Source organism: Mobula birostris, chromosome 1, assembly GCF_030028105.1.
Source record: "Mobula birostris isolate sMobBir1 chromosome 1, sMobBir1.hap1, whole genome shotgun sequence".
In the NCBI taxonomy this organism is placed as follows: Eukaryota; Metazoa; Chordata; class Chondrichthyes; order Myliobatiformes; family Myliobatidae; genus Mobula; species Mobula birostris.
In genome coordinates, this window is record NC_092370.1 from 160,368,775 (window position 1) to 160,385,461 (window position 16,687).

Sequence of the window (16,687 nt, forward strand, 5' to 3'; positions counted from 1 at the left end):
TTATCAACCATCTCCCCAGTGAGGGAAAGAAACAATGAGTTTGTCACTTGCTGATGATACACAACTTGATGGGATTGTGAGCAAGAAGGAGGGGGAAGTAAAGAGGCTTCAGGGGATACAGGCAAGCTGAATGAGTGGGCAGGTGTATTGTAATGTGGAAAAGTGTAGATATTCCCCTTGGTGCCCAAAAAAAGAAGAGGTTTTTTTTTAATGTAATGAGATATTGAATGATATTGATTTTTAAGGGGATCTAGATATCCTTGTATATAAATCACCAAAACCCAATATGCAGATCATTAGGGAAGGAAACATACAGTTGCCCTGTATTACGAGGATGTGAGTACAGGAATAAAGGTGCCTTACTGCACTATACAGGCCTTTGTTGTGACTCCACCTGGACTACTGGGTACAAGTTTAGTCTCCTTAGCTTAAAGAATATACTTGGCATAGAGGGACTGCAGTAAAGATATACTAACCGACTTTAGGAATGCTTGATTTGGTGTATGGGACTGAGCAGAGGGTGTAATTTAGAGGAACAAGAGAGATTGAGCAGACTAGGCAGGGGTCTAGTTTAGAGGAATGAGAGAGGCTTCTTAACAGTTTACGAGACACCGTCAAGATAGATCTACAGAGTGTCTCAAAAGTAGAGGTGGAGGAGTATGCCTCATGATCAAGTCTTCTTGGTGTACAAATATATCAGTGCTGTCCCAATTCTGCTCATCAGACCTGCAATATCTAGCAGTTAAGTGCCATCCCTTCTACCTAACACAGGAGTTCTCTGGGGTCATTTTGATAGCTGTTTACATTCCTCCTCAGGCCAATGTCAATCAGGCTTTAGATGATCTGAGTAATGGGATCAACATCCATGAAACAGCGCATCCTAATGCCTTCACCATCGTTTTGGGAGATTTTAACCAGGCAGTCTGAAAAAATATCACTAAGCAACTACCATCAACAGATCACTTGCAATACCAGAGGAAACAACACACTGGACCATTGCTACACAACCATCAAGAATGCCTACCGTGCTATTCCACGCCCTCACTTCGGGAAGTCTGATCACCTGGCTGTACTTCTACTCCCTGAGAATAGGCAGAGACTGAAGACTGCAGCAGTGAGGACCAAGAAGGTATGGACAAGGGAAGCACAAGAGCGCCTATAGGACTGCTTTGAATCAGTGGACTGGACTGTATCCAAGGATTCATCTTCGAAACTGGATCAGTATGCTGCAGTTGTTACTGACTTCATTAAAATCTGTGTGGATGAATGTGTGCCCACAAAGACTTACTGTACATTCCCAAACCAAAAGCTGTGGATGAACCAGGAGGTATGTAGTCTGCTGAAGGCCAGATCTGTGGCATTTAAGTATTGCAACCTAGGCCTACACCAGAAAACCAGGTATGATTTGCGGAGGGCTATTTCAAGGGTGAAGAGATAATTTCAAATGAGGTTGGAGCCGACATTGGATGCACGGCAACTCTGGCAGGGTCTGCAAGATATTACTTCTTACAAAGCGAAACCCAACAGCATGAATGGCAGTGATAATTCACTACCAGATGAACTCAACGCTTTCTATGCCTGCTTCGAGAGGGAGAATACAACTACAGTTGTGAAGATCCCTGCTGCACCTGATGACCCTGTGATCTCTGACTCAGAGGCCAATGTTAGGCTGTCTTTAAAGAGAGTGAACCCTCGCAAGGCGGAAGGTCCCGATGGAGTACCTAGTAAAGCTCTGAAGAATTGTGCCAACCAACTAGTGGGAGTATTCAAGGACATTTTCAACCTCTCATTGCTACGGGCAGAAGTTCCCACTTGCTTCAAAAAGGCAACAATTATACCAGTGCCCAAGAAGAATAATGTGGGCTGCCTTAATGACTATCGCCCAGTCATACTCACATCGACAGTGATGAAGTGCTTTGAGAGCTTGGTCATGACTAAACTGAACTACTGCCTCAGCAAGGACCTGGACACATTGCAATTTGCCTATCGCCACAATAGGTCAATGGCAGACGAAATCTCAATGGCTCTCCACAAGGCTTTAGACCACCTGGACAACACAAACATCTATGTCAGGATGCTGTTCAGTGATTATAGCTCAGCATTTAATACCATCATTCCCACAATCCTGAATGAGAAGTTGAAGAACCTGGGCCTCTGTACCTCCCTCTGCAATTGGATCCTTGACTTCCTAACCAGAAGGCCACAATCTGTGCAGATTGGCAATAACATATTCCCATCGCTGACGATCAACACTGGCGCACCTCGGGAGTGTGCTTAGCCTATTGCTCTACTGTGTGGCTAGGCACAGCCCAAATACCATCTATAAATTTGATGACGATACAACCATGGTAGAATCTCAGGTGGTGACGAGAGGGCGTACAGGAGTGAGATATGCAAACTAGTGGAGTGGTGCCGCAGCAACAACCTGGCACTCAACGTCAGTAAGACAAAAGAGCTGATTGTGGACTTCTGGAAGGATAAGACAAAGGAACACATACTAATCCCCACAGCGGGATCAGAAGTGGAAAGAGCAAGCAGCATCAAGTTCCTGGGTGTCAAGGTCACTGAGGATCTAACCTGGTCCCAACATATTGACGGGTTATAAAGAAGGCATGACAGCGGCTATATTTCATTAGGAGTTTGAAGAGTTTTGGCATGTCAAAAAATACACTCAGAAACTTTTACAGTTGTACTGTGGAGAGCATTCTGACAGGATGCATCACTGTCTGGTATGGAGGGGCTACCGCATAGGACCGAAAGAAGCTGCAGAGGGTTGTAAATCTAGTCGGCTCCATCTTGGGTACTCGCCTACAAAGTACCAGGACATCTTCAGGAAGCGGTGTCTCAGAAAGGCAGCGTCCATTATTAAGGACTTCCAGCACCCTGGGCTTGCCCTTTTCTCACTGTTACCATCAGGTAGGAGGTACAGAAGCCTGAAGCCACATACTCATTGATTCAAGAACAGCTTCTTCCCCTCTGCCATCTGATTCCTAAGTGGACATTGAATCCTTGGACACTACCTCACTTTTTAAAAAATATACAGTATTTCTGATTTTTGCACATTTGGTTAACTTGTTTATTTATTATTTTTCTCTCTTCTAGATTATGTATTGCATTGAACTGCTGCTGCTAAGTTAACAAATTTCACATACCATGCCACTGATAAAAAAACCTGATCCTGGTTCCGAATCATACAACATTCTGAAAGGGTTCCAGATACTGGACACAGGGTGGATGTTTCCCCTGCTGAAGAGTCTAGAATCAGAAGTCACAGTGTCAGGACATTTCAGACTGAGATGATGAGAAATTTCTTCATTCCGACGATGAAGGATCACTGGCCTTCACTACCCTAGAGGACTGTGGAGGCTTAAGCACTGAGTTAATTCAAATTACAGATCAAAATATTTCTGGATGTGAATGGAATTAGAGACAGCGCTGTAAAATGGGGCTGAAGCAGAAGATCAGTCATACTCTTGATAAATGGTAAAGCCAAGCAACACACACAAAATGTTGGAGGAACTCAGCTGGCCAGGCAGCATCTAAGGAGAACAGTACAGTCAACATTTTGGGCCAACACCCTTCATCAGGACTGGAAAAAAAAGATGAGTCAGAGTAAGAAGGTGGACAGGGAAGGAAGAAACAAGGTGAAAAGTGAATCTGGGAGGGGAGGGGTGAAGTAAAGAGGTGGGAAGTTGATTAGCAAAAGAGAAAGAAGAGTGGGAGGAGCACCAGAGGGAGGTGTTGGGCAGGTAAGGAGATGAAGTGAGAGGGAAAATGGGAATGGGGAATGGTGAAGTGGGGGGGAGTTAGAGAAATCAATGTTCATGCTATCAGGTTGGAGGCTTCCCAGACAGAATATAAGGTGTTGCTCCTCCAGTCTGAGTGTGGCCTCATCATGACAGTGGAGGAGGCCATGGACTGAGGTGTCGGAATGGGAATGGAAAGTGGAATTAATGTGGGTAGCCACTGGGAGATCCCGTTTTTTCTGGTGGATGGAGCATAGGTGCTCAGCGAAGTGGTCTCCCAATCTGCGTCCAGTCTCACCGATATACAGGAGGCCACACTGGCAGCACCAGATACAGTAGATGACCCCAAAAGACTGACTGGTGAAGTGTTGCCTCCACTGGAAGGACAGTTTGGGACCTGAATGGTAATGGGGGAGGAGGTGTAGGGGCAGGTGAAGCACTTGTTCCACTTGCAAGGATAAGTGCCAGGAGGGAGATCAGTGGGGAGGGATGAATGGACAAGGGAGTTGCATAGGAAGCAATCCCTGTGAAAAGCAGAAAGTGGGTAGGAAGGGAAAGACACACTTAGGGACAGGATCTAGTTGGAGATGGCAGAAGTCCCTTCCAGGGATGCTTACCCTGAAGAAGTTTAAATTACTTCTGCCATCTCCCAAGAAAGAATTTGTAGAATTCCTACAAGGTGGCTTTTTAGAAAAGCCTGTGGTTGAGCCCACGAGAAAATCAACTATTCTGGATAGGTGTTGTGTAATGAATCGAATTTGATTAGGGAGCTTAAGGGAAAGGAACCCTTCAGGAGGCAGTGATGACAATATGATAGAACTCACCCTGCAATTTGAGAGGGAGAAGCTAAAGTTAAATATACCAGCATTACAGTGGAGTAAAGGAAATTAGAGAGGCATGAGAGAGGAGCTGGCCAAAGATGACTGGAGGGAACATGAGCAGGAATGATGGCAGAGCAGCAATGGTTGGAGTTTCTAGGAACAACTTGGAAGGTGCAGGATAGATACATCCCAAAGAAGAAATATTCTAAAGGCAGGATGTTGCAACCGTGGCTGACAAGAGAAGTCAAAGCCGACATTAAAATAAAAAAAAGAGGGCATATAATAGAGCAAAAATTAATGTGATGGTAAAGGATTGGGAAACTTATAAAGATCAACTGAAAAAGCCATGGGGGGGGGGGGGAAAGATGAAATATTAAGTTAAGCAAACGAACAATATCAAACAGGATACCACTTTTTCACTTTATATATATATATATAGTAAAAGAGAGGCAAGAGTAGATACAGTGGTGCTAGAAAGTTTGTGATCCCTGTACAATTTTCACTATTTCTGCATAAATATGACCAAAAATGTAATCAGATCTTCACAGAAGTCCTACAACTAGATAAAGAGAACTCAGTTAAATAAATAACACAAAAAAGTTATACTTTTTCATCAACTTATTGAGAAAATGATCCAATATTACATGAATTTGTTGGAAAAAGTATGTGCACCTTTACTTTCAGAAATCATGTGACCCTCTTGTACAGCGATAACTTCAACCAAACATTTCCGGTAACTGTTGATCAGGACTGCACACTGGCTTGGAAGAATTTAAGCCCATTCCTCCATACAAAAATGCCTCAACTCTAGGACGTTGGTGGGTTCCTTGCATGAAATGCTTGCTTCAAGTCATTCCACAATATTTCTATAGGATTAAGATCAGGATTTTGTCTCAGTCATTCCAAATCACAAATTTTCTTCTTTTTAAACCATTCTGTTGCTGATTTAGTCTTGTCTTTCGGATCATTGTCTTGCTGCATTATTCAACTTCTATTAAGCTGCAGGTGACAGACTGCTAACCGGACATTGTCCTGTAAAATGTACTGACACAATTTTGAATTCATTGTTCCCTCAACGATTGCAAACTGTAGTGCCCTTTTTCCTCCAATCATAGCAATGTGCATCTCTGCCAAAAATGAACCTGGTAAGGTGTCAGGTCTCTCAGTGGGAGAGCATTTTGGAGATAGTGATCACAATTTTATCTCCTTTACCATAGCACTGGAGAGGGATAGGAACATACAAGTTAGGAAAGCGTTTAATTGGAGTAAGGGGAAATATGAGGCGATCAGGCAGGAACTTGGAAGCATAAATTGGAAACAGATGTTCTCAGGAAAATGTACAGAAGAAATGTGGCAAATGTTCAGGGGATATTTGTGCGGAGTTCTGCATAGGTACGTTCCAATGAGACAGGGAAAGGATGGTAGGGTACAGGAACCATGGTGCACAAAGGGTGCTGTAAATCTAGTCAAGAAAAAAGCTTACGAAAGGTTCAAAAAACAGGTAATGATAGAGATCTAGAAGATTATAAGGCTAGCAGGAAGGGGCTTAAGAATGAAAACAGGAGAGCTAGAAGGGACCATGAGAGGCCTTAGTAGACAGGATTAAGGAAAATCTCAAAAGGCATTCTGCAAGTATGTGAAGAGCAAGAGGATAAGACGTGAGGGAATAGGACCAATCAAGTGTGACAGTGGAAAAGTGTGTGTGGAACTGGAGGAGATAGCAGACGTATGGAAAAGGATCTTGGCTATTGTAGGGATGACTTACAGCAGATTGAAAAGCTTGAGCATATAGAGTAAGAAAGAGGATGCGCTGGCGTTTTTGGAAAGCATCAAGTTGGATAAGTCTCCAGGACTGGACCAGATGCACCCCAGGCTACCGTGGGAGGTGAGGGAGGAGATTGCTGAGCCTCTGGCGATGATCTTTGCATCATCAATAGGGACGGGAGAGGTTCCTGAGGATTGGAGGTTTGCGGATATTGTTCCATTATTCAAGAAAGGGAGTAGAGATAGCCCAGGAAATTATAGACCAGTGAGTCTTACTTCAGTGGTTGTTAAGTTGATGAAAAAGATCCTGAGAGGCAGGATTTATGAATATTTGGAGAGGTTTGTCAAGGGCAGGTCGTGCCTTATGAGCTTGATTGAATTTTTTGAGGATGTGACTAAACACATTGATGAAGTTAGAGTAGTAGATGTAGTGTATTTGGATTTTAGCAAGGCATTTGATAAGGTACCCCAAGCAAGATTTATTGAGAAAATAAGGAGGCATGGGATCCAAGGGGACATTGCTTTGTGGATCCAGAACTGGCTTGCCCACAGAAGGCAAAGGCCTTTGTAGACAGGTCATATTCTGCATGGAGGTCAGTGGCCAGCAGTGTGCCTCAGGGATCTGTTCTGGGACCCCTATTCTTCATGATTTGTAAATGACCTGGATGAGGAAGTGGAGGAATGGGTTAGTAAATTTGCTGATGACACAAAGGTTGGGGGTGTTGTGGATAGTGTGGAGTGCTGTCAGGGGTTACAGCGGGACATTGATAAGATGCAAAACTGAGCTGAGAAGCAGCAGATGGAGTTCAACCCAGATAGGTGTGAGGTGGTTCATTTTGGTAGGTCAAATATGACAGCAGAATATAGTATTAATGGTAAGACTCTTGGCAGTGTGGAGGATCAGACGGATCTTGGGGCCCGAGTCCATAGGACACTCAAAGCAGCTGCGCAGGTTGACTCTGTGGTTAAGAAGGCATTCGGTGCATTGGCCTTCATCAACCGTGGGATTGAGTTTAGGAGTTGAGAGGCAATGTTGCAGCTATATAAGACCCTGGTCAGACCCCACTTGGAGTACTGTGCTCAGTTCTGGTCACCTCACTACAGGAAGGATGTGGAAACCATAGAAAGGGTGCAGAGGAGATTTAGAAGGATGTTGCCTAGATTGGGGAGCATGCCTTATGAGAATGGGTTGAGCGAACTTGGCCTTATCACCTTGGAGCAACGGAGGATGAGAGGTGACCTGAAAGAGGTGTATAAGATGATGAGAAGCATTGATCATGTGGATAGTCAGAGGCTTTTCCCCAGGGCTGAAATGGCTAGCACCAGAGGGCAGTTTTAAGGTGCTTGGAAGTAGGCACAGAGATGTCAGGGGTAAGTTTTTTTATGCAGAGGTTAGTGAGTACATGGAATGGGCTGCCGGCGACAGTGGTGGAGGCGGATACAATAGGGTCTTATAAGAGACTCCTGGATAGGTACATGGAGCTTAGATAAATAGAGATCTATGGGTAACCCTCAGTAATTTCTAAGGTAAGGAGATGTTCAGCACAGCTTTGTGGGCCGAAGGGCCCGTATTGTGGTGTAGGTTTTTCTATGTTTTCTAAAAAGTTCAACTTTTGGGGACTTCCGGTGAGGCACGAGACAAGATGGCAGCACGGCACTGAGCGCTGACATACAACCCCCTTTTTCAAGTTCTTCAGGGCTCATAGACGGTCTGAATACAAGGTTGAGTTGGAGAAAGATCTAATGAAAAACATGGCTTCAAAAAAAGATACAAATTCAACCAGGAAACAAGATAGCGGCAGACGGCACCAAGCTAGCGATTCATCCGAAGAAATAGCTATGTTAATTAAACAAACAATGGCAACGGAGATGGAATCGCTGCAAGAAATGGTAGCACACATGCTAAAGGAGTCGCTGTAAAAGGCTCTCGACCCCATATGGAAGCATATGGCAGAGAATGGCAACATTCTCCGGTCGTTAAAGGAGCAAGCGGACATTCACGCTAAAAAATTTAATACAGTCTTCAATAAAATAGACAACATTCAGGTTTGCTTACGCAATAATGAGAAAGTTACTAACTCCTGTCTCGCGGAGGTGTCTAAGATATGGAAGAAATTAAAGGACTTGGAGGACAGATCCAGGAGAAACAATGTGCAGCTGGTCAACTTACCGACAGGCACTGAGGGCGACGATCCAAGAGGTTACCTCCAGAAGATGCTGCCTAAATTGGATTTCAGCGCTCAAGAATTCCCACAGCACTCCTTTGGAGGCAGAGCACATAGGATCTTTTCCAATAACACCTCAAGACCGCGGACCTTGATTTTTAAGCTTCTACGGTATTCCGTCCGGCAGGCTATCCTGGAGGGTGCAAGGAACGCCAAATCTACTCTCCATGATGGCACCCAGCTACAGTTCTTCGCCGACTATAGCCCTGGCACTATGCAGGAACGGCAGGGATACAAGGAGATCCGCGCTAAGCTTCGACAGAAGGGGATTAACTCATTCCTCATATATCCAGCAATCTTGAGAGTGAATATCAAGGGCATGAAGATGTCATTTAACTCGGCAGAGGAAGCGAGAGAAGTTCTGAAATTATCGGTGCTGGGAGATATGGAAGAAGACCCTGGGCAAAGTCCACACGTCCCTCGGGAAGAGATGGAACTGCATTAAGAGCTTGGACTTGCCTGTCTGTGCAATCTATCAGGCACGGGCAAGTTAACATTCTAAGTGTGAAGTTTTCTGGTTATTCTTTTATCGGAAAGTCATTTGTTGCACCTTTGTATTTAATTAATTAAGGAGGCAATTTGTTTCTGAGTATTGCAGGTCAGAGTTTTAAGGTAATATTCAATATATCCAAATGTAATACCTCATCAGGAATGAAGCTGTGAAACAGCAGTTTGTTCTGACTAACTTTAAAATGTTATGTCTCCAGTAGACTTGTTTACATTTCTGGGCACCAGATAAAACGTCATTAGTGCCATCGCTAAGCGACGGTCTATTGAAGCAACAGTTTCTTGCAAGATAGCAGTTGGGCTCTTGATCATGTGGTATATGTGAGACGGAAACGGTTTTACTTATATAGGTTAACGGGTTTTCCCAGGTTTCTTTTTTCTTGTCTCTTTGATATGATTGTCTATGAGAACTGCTTTGTCTTTTTAATTTGTTGGTGCTGGAAGGGGAGCGGTTGATGTCAGTGTTCAGTGTCTGACATTGCTAAGTGACACTCACAGATGTTACAAAGTAAAGGGTTGAATGGGAGTGGTGATGGGAGGGAGGTGGGAAAGGGATAACTCAGAGCTTCACCACCAACTTACAACAACAGATTCAGGGGAAGATGAGCAACACAGATAAATACAAAATCTTACTATTGTATCATTTAATGTTAGAGGTTTAAACTCTCCCTACAAGCGTTCAAAGGTTTTAGATTTCTTATGTAGAAAGAAAATAGATATTGCGCTGTTACAGTTAACACATCTTAAACCTAATGACATTCCCAGGGTTCAAAACCGTTTTTATCAACCCGTTGTGGCATCAGCTGATGGTACTCGTACGAAAGGAGTTATGATAGTAATGAGACGTAATATTAATGTATCAATTGAAAGGATGGGCGCCGACAATAAAGGACGTCTAGCTTTTTGCTGCACATCCATTCAGGGTAAAAAAAAAGTTGCATTCATTAGCCTATATGCCCCAACTATATTCGAGGTTGAATTTTTTCCCTCAATTACCTCACAATTACTGAAGTTAAGTGACTACCAACTATATGTTGGTTCAGACATGAATGCTTTGGTAAATATTAACCTGGATAAATCTTCCTCAACTATATCAAGCTCTCAAGAATCTGCTTCCAAAGCACTTAACCTTTTTTTAACGGATGTGTGGAGGGTGCATAATCCAACTGCTAAAGACTATACCTTCTTCTCCACAAGACATAAAACTTTCTCTCGGGTAGATTACATTCTTATATCCTCCGGTCTGCTGCCTTTAGTACACTCAATAGAATTTTTGCCCAGATATCTATCCAATCACAACCCAGTCATATCTACTTTTAATTATGGCAAAATTAAAAATAAGGCTACTAGGTGGAGGTTTAACTCCACCCTTCTAAAAATCGATGAATTTCTATCACAACTGAGAACAAAACTGACAGAATTTATAAATTTAAATAAAAAAGTGTCTCAGATGTGACAGTGATTTGGGCCTCCATCAAGGGTTTCTTACGAAATAACGCTATATGGTTCAGTTCTCACCTACGTAAAAGCCGGCTTCAAAAGATTTCCACCTTAGAAGACGAATGTAAGGTTTTGGAAAATGATCTCAAAGAGATATACACCATAACAAAAGAAAACGAGCTCAGAACAAAACAAGCAGAATTAAATGATTTATTAAGAAGCAGGGCAGAATATACGATCCATATAACCAAACATAAGTATTACGCAGAAGGCAGCAGACCGAGCCATCTTTTAGCTCTAATGCTCAAACAACAGGAAACTAAAAGGCCTATACCAGCGATTAGATGTGCTAAACGTGGAATAGTATCTTCAACAGAGGAAATAAACGAGATATTCAAGGATTACTTTAAAGAATTGTATACAAGTGGCTCAGTTCCTTCTGAGAATGACTTCACGATTTTTTTTAGTGGATTAGACTTCCCTACGTTGTCGTTAGAGGACACCAAAACTCTAGACTCTCCTATTACACTGGATGAGCTACTTAAAGCAGTTAAAGCTACAAATAAGGGCCGTATGGCAGGCATAGATGGCATACCTGTGGAACTTTACCTAGCACTCTGGGATATTCTTGGACCAGTATGGTTAGAAACATTAAATTATGCTTTTGGAAATGGCGCTTTCCATAGAGATCTAAACACAGCCCTGATCACAGTTATACCTAAGCCCGGTAAGGACCCCTTGGAGTGTGCCAATTACCGTCCAATCTCCTTGATAAATGCCGACCTCAAGATATTTTCCAAAGTCTTAGCCGGTAGACTTGAGACAGTAGTTGGGAAAATAATTAGCCCAGATCAAACGGGTTTTATCAAGGGGCATCTCCCATCTGATAATATTCGCCGGCTCTTACACATACTGAGTGCAACACATAAAATCCCACCTGCCTGTGGCCTGTTATTTCTAGATGCTGAAAAAGCGTTCGATCGCCTTGAATGGCCATATCTTTGGAGAGTTCTAAAAGAATTTAAGTTCGGCAATAAATTTATCAATATGATTCAAACACTGTATGCTAATCCTTCAGCAGGGGTATGTGTAGGAGGAGGTTTCTCAGAGTTATTTGACATAGGACGGGGCACACGACAAGGGGACCCTTTGCCTCCTTTAATTTTTAATATATCTATTGAACCGCTTGCACACTTAATTAGAAACTCTCCTCAGATCTCCCCTATTACAATAAGTATATCATCACATTCAGTATCACTTTACGCGGACGACACGCTAGTTTATATGGCGAATGTTCAACAAACTCTCTCCTATGTTTTAAAAACACTGCAGCAATTTGGATTTCTTTCAGGATACAAAGTTAATTTGTTAAAATCAGCACTGATGCTGATTAATACGGATAAAAGTAAGGTTTCTCTTCCTCCCCAGATTAAAGTTACAAATGAAGTCCTCTACTTGGGTACTAAAGTTAGTACTTCCCTATCAGCTGTGGCTAAAACAAATTACTCCTTAATTCTGAAAAAAATAGAAGAGGATATTAATAGATGGAGACACCTGCCAGCATCAGTCCCGGCCTGTATATCAGTCATTAAAATGAACATCTTACCCTGCATTAATTTTATCAGCTCAATGATCCCACTTGCACCTTAAGCAGGATATTGGCAAAAACTGGACTCCTTACTATGATGCTATGCTTGGAATGGTAAACGACCCAATATAAAATGGTCAGCTCTACAATTCAAAAAGTCGAATGGGGGATTGGCATGTCCAAATTTTAAATTATATCACTGGGCATTTGTATTAAAAAGTCTTAGCTATTGGATGGAGGAGGATAAAGTTTCATCCTGGAAAAATATAGAACAAGAGCTAATAGCACCAATAAGGTTGAAGGACTTTCTCCTTATAGGTATGTCTACCAAAAAATGTGATTTGTATTACGGTCCAATTTTAACCCATACACTACAAGTGTTTAGAGCAGCAGAAAAATTCCTAAAATTTAAAAGCGTATGGTGTAAATCATCTCCATTATGGAACAATAATCGTTTTCTATCTGGGGGGAAACCATTCACTAACAGAACTTGGGAGGATAAAGGTATTACTACTCTTCAAGATATTAATGGGACAAGTACTATCCTTAGCTTTTAAGAACTGATTTCTCGATATAATATTGATAAACATTCTCTTTTCTTCTACTTTCGAGTAAGATCAGCTTGTAAAGCCTACGGCATTCCCTGGGGGTCAGATTTAAAGGACCATCCCATTTTAAATTGAATACAGAGTGCTCCAGGACAGATAGTGTCATATATCTATGATAAATTAAATTCCCAGAATTATATGCTCACATCGGGAATGAAAGCTTGGGATAGGGACATATCTGAATTGGGACAAGACTTAGACTGGGATGCGATTTGGGATAACGCTGCCGGTGCTTCGAAAAACCCAAATCATCGGTATATACACTTGAAATTTTGTCATAGAGCATATTTAACACCGAGAATTAGACATCAAATGGGACTGGTTCCTGACCCTTATTGCTCATTTTGCCCCCATGGAGCTATTGGCTCTTTTTTACATGTTGTATGGGAATGTCCAGGGGTTTTTGATTTGTGGGGGAAGGTTATCAGTACTCTTACAGAACTAACAGGGGTACAATTACTAATGGACCCTGCTGTACATCTTCTAAGTGATGAGTCCCACCTTTCCCTTACGGAAAAAACACGCAAAATCTGGCTGGCAGGCCTGACTGCAGCTAAGAAGTTTGTAGTCCAGCGTTGGAAACCTCCCCATGATATTTCAAATACTCACTGGCTTTGGAGCTTTTTGGACATTTCTTACCTGGAACTTTCATCAGCAAGAATAAATGATGCACGACCAAACACAATTATAATGTGGACAAATTTGATATCTACCTTAAGTGATCTTTTGTTAAAATAGGAATGCTATGTCTGTGTAGGTACTACTATTCAGTTGATTGGTGGGGGGGAGAGGGATGGGGGGAGAGAGGGGTGCAGGGGGATGGTGATGAAGGTTGGGGGGGTCGCTGGGTTAAGCAGTCAAAATGTAATTGGCAACTGGTTGTATTGAATGTAATTTGTTGGTATTGCAATAAATAATTAATAAAAAAATAAAAGGTTCAACTTTTGTTTCATCTATTCAAACGAAATTGTCTCAGAAGCGTTGTAGAACAACTGGGTGGTCTTTTACAAACCTGAGACTTGCAGCAATGTTTTTTTGGGAGAGCAGTGGTTTCCTCCGTGATGTCCTTCCATGAACAGCATTCTTGGTCAGTGTTTTTCTTAGAATGGACACATGAACAAAGACTTTATCAAGTTCTAGAAATTTCTTTTTCACCTCCTTCAGCATTGCACGTTGTGCTTTTGGTGTGACCTTTATAGGATGCTCACTCCTAGGAAGAGTGGCATCAGTACTAAGTTTCCTTCATTTGTAGACAATTTCTCTTACTGTGGACTAATGCACTCTCAGGTCTTTAGAAATGCTTTTATAGCCTTTTCCAGCTTCATGTATCTCTACAATTCTCCTTCTAAGGTTCTCTGAAAGTTGTTTTGATCAAGACATAGCTCACATAAACAGATCTTTCTTGAGAAGAGCAGGCTTTGTCAGTAACCTGACTTTGTAGATCTTTTTATTGGGCAGGGCCCCTCTACAAATCACACCTCCAATCTCATCTCATTGGTTGGTATACCTGACTCCAAATAGGTTTTGTAGATGGCTTTACCCCAGAGGTTCACATACTTTTTCCAACGAATACTTGTAATATTAGATCATTTTTCTCAATAAATAAATGAACAAGTATAATGTTTTTTGTCTTATTTAATTGGGTTCTCTTTATCTAGTTTTAGTACTCGTGAAGATCTGATCACATCTTAGGTCATATTTATGTAGAAATAGAGAAAATTCTACAGGGTTCACAAACTTTCTAGCACCACTGTTTTGGACTGCTGGAAAATGACACTAAAGATATAGTAATTGGGGATATGGAAATGACAGACAAACTGAATAAGTACTTTGCATCAGTCTTCACTGTGGAAGATACCAGCAGTATGCTGCAAGTTCAAGACTGTCAGGGTCAAAACTGAGCATAGTTGCTATTACTAGGGAGAAGGTGCTTGGGAAACGGAATAGTCTGAAGGTAGATAGCTCCCATGAACTTGATAGACTACACCATAGGGTTCTGAAAGAAGTAGCAGAAGAGATTGTGGAGGCATTAGTAATGATCTTTCAAGAATCACTAGATTCAGGAATAGATCTGGAGGACTGGAAAATTTCAAATGTCTGATTGGCTCCCAGTGACTAGTGGTGTTCAACAGCGATTAGTCTTGGAAACGCTTCTTTTACATTGTATGTCAATGATGATGGAATTAATGGCTTTGTGGTCAAGTTTGCAGACGATACAAAGATAGGTCGATGAGCAGTTCGTGTGGAGGAAACAGGGAGACCTCAGAATGACTTGACCAGATTAGGAAAATGGGCAAGGAAGTGGCAAATGAAATACTGCGTCAGAAAGTGTATGTTTCCACTTTGGTAGAAGGAGTAAACGTGCAGACTATTTTCTAAATGGGAAGAAAATTCAAAAATCTGAGTAGCAAAGGGGCTTGGGATTCATCATGCAGGATTCCTTAAAATTAATTTGCAGGTTGAGTTGGTGGTGAGCGAGGCAAATGCAATGTTAACATTCATTTCAAAAGGACTAGAATATAAAAGCAAGAAGGTAATGCTGAGGCTTTATAAAGCACTGGTGAAGCCTCACTTTAAATACTATGAGCACTTTTGGGCCCCTTTAAGAAAGAATGTGCTGACATTCGAGTGGATTCAGAGGAGGTTCACGAGAATAATTCCAGGAACGTAAGGGTTATCGTATGAGAAGCAATTGATTACTCTTGGCCTGCACTCACTGAAATTTAGAAGAATGGAGGGGATCTCATTGAAACTTACAGAATGTTGAAAGGCCTAGATAGAGCATACAGGAGTAAATGCCACACTTGGAAGTACTATGCACAGTTTTGGTCACAACGTTATAGGAAAAATGTGGTTAAACTGAAAAGTGAGCAGATATGAGAGGTATGGATAAGATGGATGATAACAGTCTTTTCTCCCCAGGGTAAGAGAGACCAAAACTAGGAGACATTTTTTTTAGGGTGAGAAATTTAAAGGTGCTTGAGGGGCAATTTTTGGATGCAGAGGTTGGTGAGTATATGGAACAAGCTGCCAGAAGTGGTTGAAGCAAGTACAATCATTTCATTTAAGGAGCACTTGGATAGGTATATAGAAGGACAGGGCTGAGAGGGCTATTGGAAGAATTCAAATATGGGAGAAGCGGACAGATACCATGGTCGGCATGGACTTATTGGGCCAAAGGGCCTGCATCCATACTGTTTCACCTTATGACTCCAATCTTTCGAGTAATCTGTAATCTCTATGGCAAGACAAAGCCTTATAAAATAGCTAAGAAACTTGGAAGATAGAAGCAACACACACCAAAGTTGCTGGTGAACGCAGCAGGCCAGGCAGCATCTCTAGGAAGGGGTACAGTCGAGTTTCGGGTCGGGACCCTTCTTCAGGACTAACTGAAAGAAGAGCTAGTAAGAGATTTGAAAGTGGGAGGGGGAGGGGGAGATCTGAAATGATAGGAGAAGACAGGAGGGAGAAGGATGGAGCCAAGAGTTGGACAGGTAATTGGCAAAAAGGATATGAGACGATCATGGGACAGGAGGCCCAGGGAGAAGGAAAGAGGTGGGGGGGAGAACGCAGAGGATGGGCAAGGGGTATAGTCAGAGAGACAGAGGGAGAAAAAGGAGAGAGAGAAAGAATGTGTGTATATAAATAAATAACGGATGGGGTACGAGGGGGAGGTGGGGCATTAGCGGAAGTTTGAGAAGTCAATGTTCATGCCATCAGGTTGGAGGCTACCCAGACGGAATATAAGGTGTTGTTCCTCCAACCTGAGTGTGGCTTCATCTTTACAGTAGAGGAGGCCGTGGATAGACATGTCAGAATGGGAATGGGATGTGGAATTAAAATGTGTGGCCATTGGGAGATCCTGCTTTCTCTGGCGGACAGAGCGTAGGTGTTCAGCAAAACGATTTCCCAGTCTGCGTCGGGTCTCGCCAATATATAGAAGGCCACATCGGGAGCACCGGACACAGTATATCACACCAGCCGACTC

General features: G+C 42.4%; 1 protein-coding gene across 1 annotated transcript in view; it reads right to left on the reverse strand.

The window, feature by feature from the left end:
- The window catches only part of ivd (isovaleryl-CoA dehydrogenase), a 117,522-nt gene that overhangs the window by 77,813 nt on the left and 23,022 nt on the right, over positions 1-16,687 (reverse strand). The window lies entirely within an intron of this gene.